This window comes from Prionailurus viverrinus, chromosome D1 (assembly GCF_022837055.1).
Source record: "Prionailurus viverrinus isolate Anna chromosome D1, UM_Priviv_1.0, whole genome shotgun sequence".
NCBI lineage: Eukaryota > Metazoa > Chordata > Mammalia > Carnivora > Felidae > Prionailurus > Prionailurus viverrinus.
The window spans coordinates 69,581,412-69,590,493 of NC_062570.1; the positions used below are offsets into that span (position 1 = coordinate 69,581,412).

A 9,082-nucleotide genomic window follows, 5' to 3' on the forward strand; every position below is an offset into this window, starting at 1 on the left:
TCTGTGGGCATATACAGATATACAGATTGTATAGATACACATAATAGAATGACAGAAAACACAAATCATTTGCATTTCATTTTTTTAAATGCTTATTTATTTTTGAGAGAGAAAGCATGAGCCCGGGAAGTTCAGAGAGAGAGAGAGACAGGGACAGAGGATCTGAAAGGCTCTATGCTGACAACAGAGAGCCCGACGCAAGGCTCGAACTTGCACATAGTGAGATCATGACCTGAGCCAACGTCAGACGCTCAATGGACTGAGCCCTCCCCGGGCGCCCCTGTGTTTCATTGTATACTGTATTTTATTAATGGAGATGAGCACACTCATCAAACATTTATTGGGTTTACCAGACAGATGTAGGGCCACTATGCAAGAATAAATACAGAGCTATCGTGTCTCTTAAGGGGCTAAACATAGAGTTTCAAAAACGACAGGATCATTTGGTAACTTGAGATCGATAAACAATATTCATTTGATGTCATTTGGTTCTTGAACTGTGTTGTTGGGGGAATCCGGAGGTTCGTCTTTTTTGTTGCTGTGTGCACGGAAGTACCAAATGTTGGTTTATCCATTCATCAGGTGAGGGACATGTGGGCGATTTCCAGCTTTTGGTGACTATGAATAAAGCCATTATAAGCGTGTAGGTGCAGGTTTTTGTGTGAGCCTGACTTTTCATTGATCTTGGGTAAATGCCTCTGAGTGCAGTTGCTGTGGGAGCCTTCCAGTTCCTCCATAGCCTTGCCAGCACTCGCAGTTTTAGACTTTAAAACATTTTTTAAGTGTTTTTTTTTAAATGTTTTATAACTTCAGTCATCTAATAGGTGTGCATTGGCATCTCACTGTGATTTTCATGCGCGGTTCCCTCAGGGCCCATGCTGTTTGTTTCTTCATATGCTCATTGGCTCGCTGGCCCCATATTGTCTCCAGTGAAGTAACTTCAAATCTTTGGCTTTTTAGTATTATTTTTTAAATGTTTATTTGTTTTTGAGAGACAGACACAGACAGACAGGGTGCAAGCAGGGGAGGGGCAGAGAGAGAGGGAGACACAGAATCCGAAGCAAGATCCAGGCCCTGAGCTGTCAGCACAGAGCCCAATACGGGGCTCGATCTCACGGACCGCGAGATCGTGACCTGAGCCGAAGTCGGTGGCTTAACTGACTGAGCCACTCAGGTGTCCCAAATCTTTTGCTTTTTAAAAAATTGGGTCATTTATTTTCCATACGTTATTTATGTTTTAAGGTTTTTATTATTTTTATTTATTTTTGAGAGAGCATGAGCAGGGGAGGCACAGAGAGAGAGAGAGAGAATGAGGATCCCGGGCAGGGTCCACACAGCACAGAGCCCGACTTGGGGCTCAAACTCATGAAGTGTGAGATCATGACCTGAGCCGAAATCAGGAGTCAGACACAACCAACTGAGCCACCTAGGTGCCCCTCCTTACATTATTTGTAAAGAATCTATCCTTCTCGCTGCCTTGGTCCACTATTGTTATTGGTCAGCAACTCCTTAATCCTTAAAGGATAGAGTCCAAACATCTTACGATGACATAAACAACACTCATAATCTGGCCCCGGACAGCCTGGCCACCTGTTTCTTTCTGCTCCCAAACATATTCTTTCCATGGCTGAACCATACTATTTACAAGGTCGCAAGGGCTGCATCGTATTCTAAGTTTTGCACATGCTGGGTTGCATGCCCTTCTTTCCAGGTGAATTCCTACACTGCTCTCTCAAGGCCCAGATTAAAAACTTTGGAATTTTGAGACAGCTAGTAGGCTTCTGAGCTTGTGTTGCTACTGTAATATATCACTCATCTATTGATGCATAACAAATTGCCTAAAACTTAGTGGGCTTAAGACAACAAACATTTATGAGCTCACAGGTTTTGCAGGGCAGAAATTTGGGAGTGGTTTGGCCGGGTGGTTCTGGCTTATAGGAGGTCACATGACTCCTCAGATACAGTCATCTGAAGACTTGACTGGGGCCAGGAGATCCCCTGCCAACCTCACTTATATGGCTTAGCAGAAGGCCTAGTTCCTTGATGGATGTTGGACAGAAATCTCACTTCCTCAGCCATTGGGTCTTTTCTCATAACCTGGTGGCTCTTTCCCCAAAGTGAGTGATCCAAGAGAAAGAGGCAGAAACTGCAATGTGTTTTGTGACCTAGACTTGGAGGTGCCATTACTTCTATCATGTTCTCCCCTTTTTTAAAAATTTTTAATGTGTATTTATTTTTGAGAGAGAGACAGAGCATGAGATGGGGAGGGGTAGAGAGAGAGGGAGACACAGAATCTGAAGCAGGCTCCAGGCTCTGAGCTGTCAGCACAGAGCCTGACATGGGGCTCGAACTCACAAACTGCAAGACCATGACCTGAGCCAAAGTCGGACGCTTAACCGACTGAGCCACCCAGGTGCCCCTATCATGTTTTTTTTTTTTTAACTTTTTTTTAAAGTAATCTCTGTGCCCAACGTGGGGCTCAAACTCACAACCCCAAGATCAAAAGTCACGTGTTCTACTGACAGAGCCAGCCAGGTATCCCTACTTCTCTCATACTCTATTGGTCACACAAATAGTTGGGAAGAGGAGCATCCAGACTATGAGTACCAGGAGGCCAGGATCATTGGGGATCATCTTGCACACTGGCTACCAACTAAGAGCATAGACTCAAAAAGACCCAGGTTCAAATCCTGCCTCTTGCCATGTATTACCTGTGTTGTCATAATTAACTTACTTAACTTCTCTGAGCCCTGATTCCACATCTATAAAATATGCCTGATAGTATTAACCTTATGAGGTTGAGGTTGCACTTAAAAAAGTGGGTTGCCAGAAACCAGCTAATTTATAGGAAACACTTCATAAAAGTTAGATGCCCTTTAGAACCTCCATGTCATTTCATATCATTATTAACCTATTTTTTTGGCTATATATGTTTCCTCTTCCCTACCTAAATTGCAGTTTTATTATTAACAACCAACGATTGAGTCCCACCCGCCAGACTCTATGTTCATGCCATCTCTCTGACAATCTGTTGCCACTGGAAGAAGAAATGAACATATTAATTGGGATCGTAAGCCCTTCCACTTCCTCCCTAGGACTTCAAGGTTACAAGAGATTCCTTCCAGATTTCTTTTGCCTGAATTATTCTTTCTATGTGTTGGTTATCACCCCCTCCCAACTCCCATCACTCTAAACCCACGATCTGTCTTTCTTTGCTCTGCTCTGGGCCCTGGGAGCCTAACCCCTCTGGAAAGCATCACTGCGGCCCTTTGCTTTCTGGTTTCCTTTGAGTTCAAAGGGAGGCACCGATTAGAGATCAAAGAGCAGTAGAAGATGAGCTTGGAGTATTTTTTTTTTTTTCCTGATTCCTCCCTGTTTGGGTGCTGTGCTTCTGGCAAGGGCTGTGTCCCTCTGTGTCCCTCCTGCTGGGGTGGGTGGGACTTGCCTCTATGTTTCTAGCTCTCGCTTGGCCCAGAAACACTATTTCTTCCCCATTGCCCTTTCAGGACCAGGGGTGGTGATGCCTTCCAGCTGTTGCAAATTATGGCCAACCCTAAGCTATGGTCTCAACTCCATGAACTTGCAAAATACATTATTCACTGTCATCGTTTTCCCCACAACATCACTTCTGATCAAGGAACACATTTCACAGCAAAAGAAGTGAGGCAACAGGCCTATGCCCATGGGATCTACTGTTCTTACCTCGCAAGGATGGTGGGACACCCTACTGAAGACCTATTTCTGTCACCCAATAGACAACATCGGGAAAGTTCAGGTTTCTATGTTATGGGGTGTGGTATACACTTTGACACAGCAACGAGCGTATCTTTCTGTTTTCCCCATAAATAAAATCCACAGGCCCAAGGAACTGGAAGCACTCGCTCCCAGAACTTTGTTCTGATGTCTTGGAGGTCTGAGGGCCCAAGGGAAGAATGCTCTCGGCAGGTTCCGTCCAAGTCGACCATCATGGGCTCACCGGGTCACCAAACAAAGAGGCAACGAAGGGAGTTGCTGTCCCCGCTGGGGAGTTAGGTTCTGGTAACCAAGGAGAAGGTGGAAGGCTGCCACACAGGGAGGGCCTGGAGGACCATGTCTGCAACCCATGGGATTCTTGGGGCACCTGCATGTCCAAGAGTAACACTTAGTGGACAAAACCAGGCAGAAGCACTAAAGAGTCAGACCTTTTAGAAAGGGAAGTTGAGGTCATTCTACCAGGTAAAGAACCCACACCTGCTGATATCCTGGCTGGGGGCAAAGGAAGGAAACATGGAATGAGGAGTGGAGGAAGGGAGTTCTAAACAGCAATTCTGCCTGGTTATCAGCTGCGGCAACAAGGACTGTCACGACCATGCACGATTTCTTTCATACATGCTACGTGCACACGGCCACATACATACACTTATTTCTTCTCTCTCCCTCTCTCATCCTTCCCGTACATTTATAATGTATGTAAGTCTTGGTGGCTGTAGAGGAGGCCCAAAAGGCAAGAAGACAGGGCGGTGAGGTTGTCCTTTTGAAAGATAAGAAGTGGTAATAAGGGAAGATTAGCAAGAAGCAAAAGTCCGTGACAAGTTCAGAAGAAAGTGGCAAAGCGGCATATAAAATCGAGCCTGAGTTGCTGGCAAACTAACTGTAAATTAAATACAATTCTTTGGGGCACCTGGGTGGCTCAGTCAGCTAACCCCCCGACTCTTGATTTCGGCTCAGGTCATGATCCCACGGTTCGTGGGAACGAGCCCCTAAATGGGCTCTGTGTCGACATTGTGGCACCTGCTTGGAATTCTCTTTCTGCCCCTTCCCCACTCATGCACCAGCTCTCTCACTCTCTCTCTCAAAATAAATAATAAACCTTAAAAAAATAAATAAAATTCTTCAAGGAAGTCCCCACACCTTGCTCCAACTACTTGATCCTTTCTTCTTTCTAGTGAATCATCAGGACCCGTAATACACAGGGTGACCATACGGCAATGAGATTGATTGCCACAGTCCAATGTCCAAAGTCCAAATCGGTCTCAGCACTTTGGAGCACATCCGATCAGTGCTTGGTAATAAGGATTAACTTTGTATTCACTGCTGCCAAACTCATCACAAACACGCTCTAAGTGACCAGAACAGTGAAAGAAAAAGGCCTGGGTCTGGGAAGGCCATGTCTCTTAACTGATCATGTAGCATGTTGGGACTTAGTTTCCTCATCCACAAAATGAAGGGGCCACCTGACATGGATGGATGAGGCATCAGAATGTTTTTGGTTCTAAGAGCAAAGCTGGTTCATACTGGCTTAAATTATAAAGGGAATTCACCGGCTCATGTAATTGAAAAGCCCATAAAGATTTGAAGAGCTTCGGGGCTAGCTCGAACACCTGAATGGGAACCGATTTCCGCCTCACCGGTTCTTGGCTCTGCGTCCTTGGTGTTACTTCGCCTCCTTCGGCAGATCTGGGCAAACCCTTTGGTGGTAACCGGGTTCCAGCTGTTCCCTGGAGCTGCAAGCGCCCAGGCATGGAGGCAGGAAGCAAAAATCTTTGTGCAGATGAATGTTATCAGCAAAGTGCTTGAGATTTACTCTAACCACACCCTCTGAGGTCACGTGCCCCTTCCCGGGCCAATCACTGCCACCGGCGGTGGAACGTGAGATTCCCCCTGGCCTGGGTCCGCAGCTCGGTCCCTTCGCACTGCTTGGGGTGGCTTCAGCCTCCGGACAACTGCGTTGATTCCCAGGTGGAACTGGAACAGGGGGGAAGCAGGAAAGAGAGAAAGAAAGGTGCACAGTCAAGCAACACGTCTTCGTGGTTAGTGCATTTAAACTTTTTGGGGGTGAACAGAACCCCAATATATAACGTATACATAATGGAACTTCTTCACTTAGCTGACATACGAGTGGAGATTTAGGACCCTTTCTTCTGTTGTTCCTAAGAGACGTGCTTAGAAACCTAGCGCCTCCTAGCCCAGGAAACAGGGATAAAAGCAATGTCCCTGGGTCCATCAGCTCTGTTCGTTGCTACTGCTTAATAAGCAAATATCTACTAAGATAACTTGTCAGCTGCCTCCAGGCACTTCTGCGGGCCTTGTGCTATTAATTCTGTGCACAGTTCTGTGAACTAGGTAGAACATTAATTTTTATTAAGAATATGCTTTATAGTTCCAGGCTCCTCAACATAAAGATTGATCCGTACCCAACTCTCATTGTTCAAGTTTACCAAAGCTTGCAACCATTTACCTAAGTTTCTGGTAGAGACCAGAGCGATGAAGCCACAGACCAGCACAAGAGGCTAAGGAATCTGACTATACCTGGGTCCAGGGAGAAACGGTTTGAAAGCAATAGGAAGATAAAGGCTTTCTTCAAGTGGACAGTTACCAGAAACATAGTTTCCTGAAACACGCAGGGAATTAACAAAATATTATATTAAAAAAAATTTTTTTTTTAAAAAGGGGGCACCTGGGTGGCTCAGTCGGTTGGGCGTCCGACTTCAGCTCAGGTCATGTTCTCATGGTCTGTGAGTTCGAGCCCCGTGTTGGGCTCTGTGCTGACAGCTTGGAGCCTGGAGCTCGTTTTGGATTCTGTGTGTCTCTCTCTCTGCCCCTTCCCTGCTCGTGCTCTGCCTCTCTCAATCTCAAAAATGAATAAATGTTAAAAAAATTTTTTTTAAATAATTTTAAAACCCCAAAATATTATATTTACTTTTATTTGTATTTATTTTTATTTTAACATTTATTTATTTTTGAGAGAGAGAGAGACAAAGCATGAGCGGGGGAGGGGCAGAGACAGGGAGACACAGAATCCAAAGCAGGTTCCAGGCTCTGAGCTGTCAGCACAGATCCTGACCTGGGGCTCGAACCCATGAACAGTAAGATCATGACCTGAGCCAAAGTCGGACGCTTAACCGACTGAGCCACCCAGGCACCCCAATATTTACTTTTAAAGTCACGTGGAAAGCATTTTACATCTTGAAAAAGTTGAAGATTCTCTTAATAAGCGCTTTGACCTAAAAATCTGAAATACTTAGACAAATTATTAAGTTCTGGTAAAAATGTACATGACATAAAATTTACTATTCTCACTTTTTTTTTCCAGCGTATCGCTCAATGGCATTACGTGCGTTCACACTGTGGCGCAATCCTTACCACTGTTCATCTCCAGAACTTTTTTCACCTTGCAAAATGAAACTTCACACCCATAAAGCAACAATTCCCCGCCAGCATCTGGTGAGCACCCTTCCACTTTCTGTCTGTGCATTTGACTACTGTAGGTGCCTCATATAAATGCAATCCTAAGGTATTTCTTTTTTTTATGACTGGCTTATTTCGCTTAGCCTGATGACCTCGAAATTCATCCACGTTGTAGCATGTCAGAATTTCCTCCCATTTAAGGCTGAATTGTATGTGCATCACATTTTGTTTATCTGTTTATCATCTGTCGATGGCCGTTGGGAGTGCTTCCACCTTTTGGCTGTTGTAAACGACGCTGCTATAAACCTGAGTGTGCACATCCGTCTTCAAGACCTGTCTTCAAATCTTTTGGATAAGCACATACCAAGAAATGAAACTGCCGAATCACGTGGATGGATAAGATACTTTTAATGACACAGTTCTGCTCTGTGAAATTCTTTAACGTATACTCAAAAGTAGCAAATGCTTGCACACGGAAGAATTCAGTGATTTCATTTTATAGCTGAACAATCGATATGGAAGAGAAAGCGACCGGACAATCTTTCGGAAGATCGAGTGGCTTCTTTCCTATTTACGGAGGTTTAAGTGATTCGGGGTTCCATTGTGTTCTAGGTTTGCATTTGTGTCAGTCTCGAAATCACAAAATCAGGTGTAAGGGATCCATAGTTTAATCCAGGTTTAACTCAGAGCACCGGTCCAAGAAAACAACGCTGTGCTTCAGGAGTGAGACAAAGAGGAGATTCTCCAGCAAGCGGGGAGAGACGGCCAGCATACTCAGATGTAACCTATTTTTGCTTATCTCTCCCACAGCCTTCCTTTTCAATCCAGACCGGCCACAGTGACAATGGAAACATGTCTCTATTTCTTCCTCAGTGGGGGAAGAGAACATCTCCTTGTGAAGATAGTTTCATTGTCTGAGAGTCATTTGTATCAAAGGTTCCATTCAATCAAATTTAGCTTCTTCTAAACATTATTTCTTAAAGGGAGTTGGCGAGTTCTCTGCAGCTGGTGCCAGCTCATAAAACAATCCTGCTTTCAAACCAAGAAACGTGGTATTGAAACTTCTCCCGACGCGGTGGACTTCGCTGAAAAAAGAAAGCTAGCATTTTGCTCATATAAAATGGCAGTAACTCAAGCACAGGCCTCGTATTGTGTCCTGGGTGGCGAGCAGCTGACACATAATAATTTGGTGTTGGGACGGTTGGAGAGAGTTTGTATCTCTCTACAATGAAGAAAGACCACACTTTGGGTCAGGCCGATTCCACCCTGAAAAGGCTGGGGAATGTTTCAGATGTGGCAACGAAGAAAATGTCTCGTTCACACACTCATTAATAGGATCACCTTTCGTTAATTGGGTAACAACAGATAATGAAAATTAATCGAACAAAACCCCTTTTGACATAGTCTTCAAAGGTGATGTCATAGACCATTGAATGAACCGTGGTTTTTTGTTTTTTGTTTTTTGGTTTTTTTTTGCTCAGGAGACTTCTCTCTGACTGTAAGTCATACATTCCCAGGATGATCTGTGAATCAGGAACGAGGCTGGTTTTGTTGGAACAAAAACTAAGAATGTCAAATATCTTCCAGAGTGTCTTTCAGATGACTGAAGTCAATGCTACTTGAGACCCTCGTACCTAAACATTTCTACGTTATCACCTTGTAACCTAGGCTTCCAACAGAAGATACAAAGCTTCCACCAAAGATACAAGATTGCAGAGTATAATGAATGAGCCGCTCCTCCCCTACTCTGTCCTGTGTCTTCCTTTCTCTCTCTTCCCTGGGGCATCCCTTGCCTGTCATATGTTGCCAACATCCTACGGTGTGGATGTCCTTTATATGTATGGTTACTATTCATGGAGCCAAGGTGCTAAAGAGAATTCTTGCTAAGAGCGTGCTTGTCTCAGGTTTTTTCCTC

General features: G+C 44.5%; 1 long non-coding RNA gene across 1 annotated transcript; it reads left to right on the top strand.

Annotated features, from left to right (window-relative positions):
* The first annotated feature begins 5,653 nt into the window (after window positions 1-5,653).
* Window positions 5,654-8,078, top strand: LOC125146966 (uncharacterized). The gene is made up of 3 exons (XR_007144943.1): window positions 5,654-5,789; window positions 7,073-7,203; window positions 7,978-8,078. It is a non-coding gene; the product is annotated as an uncharacterized LOC125146966 (long non-coding RNA).
* The last annotated feature ends 1,004 nt before the right edge of the window (window positions 8,079-9,082 follow it).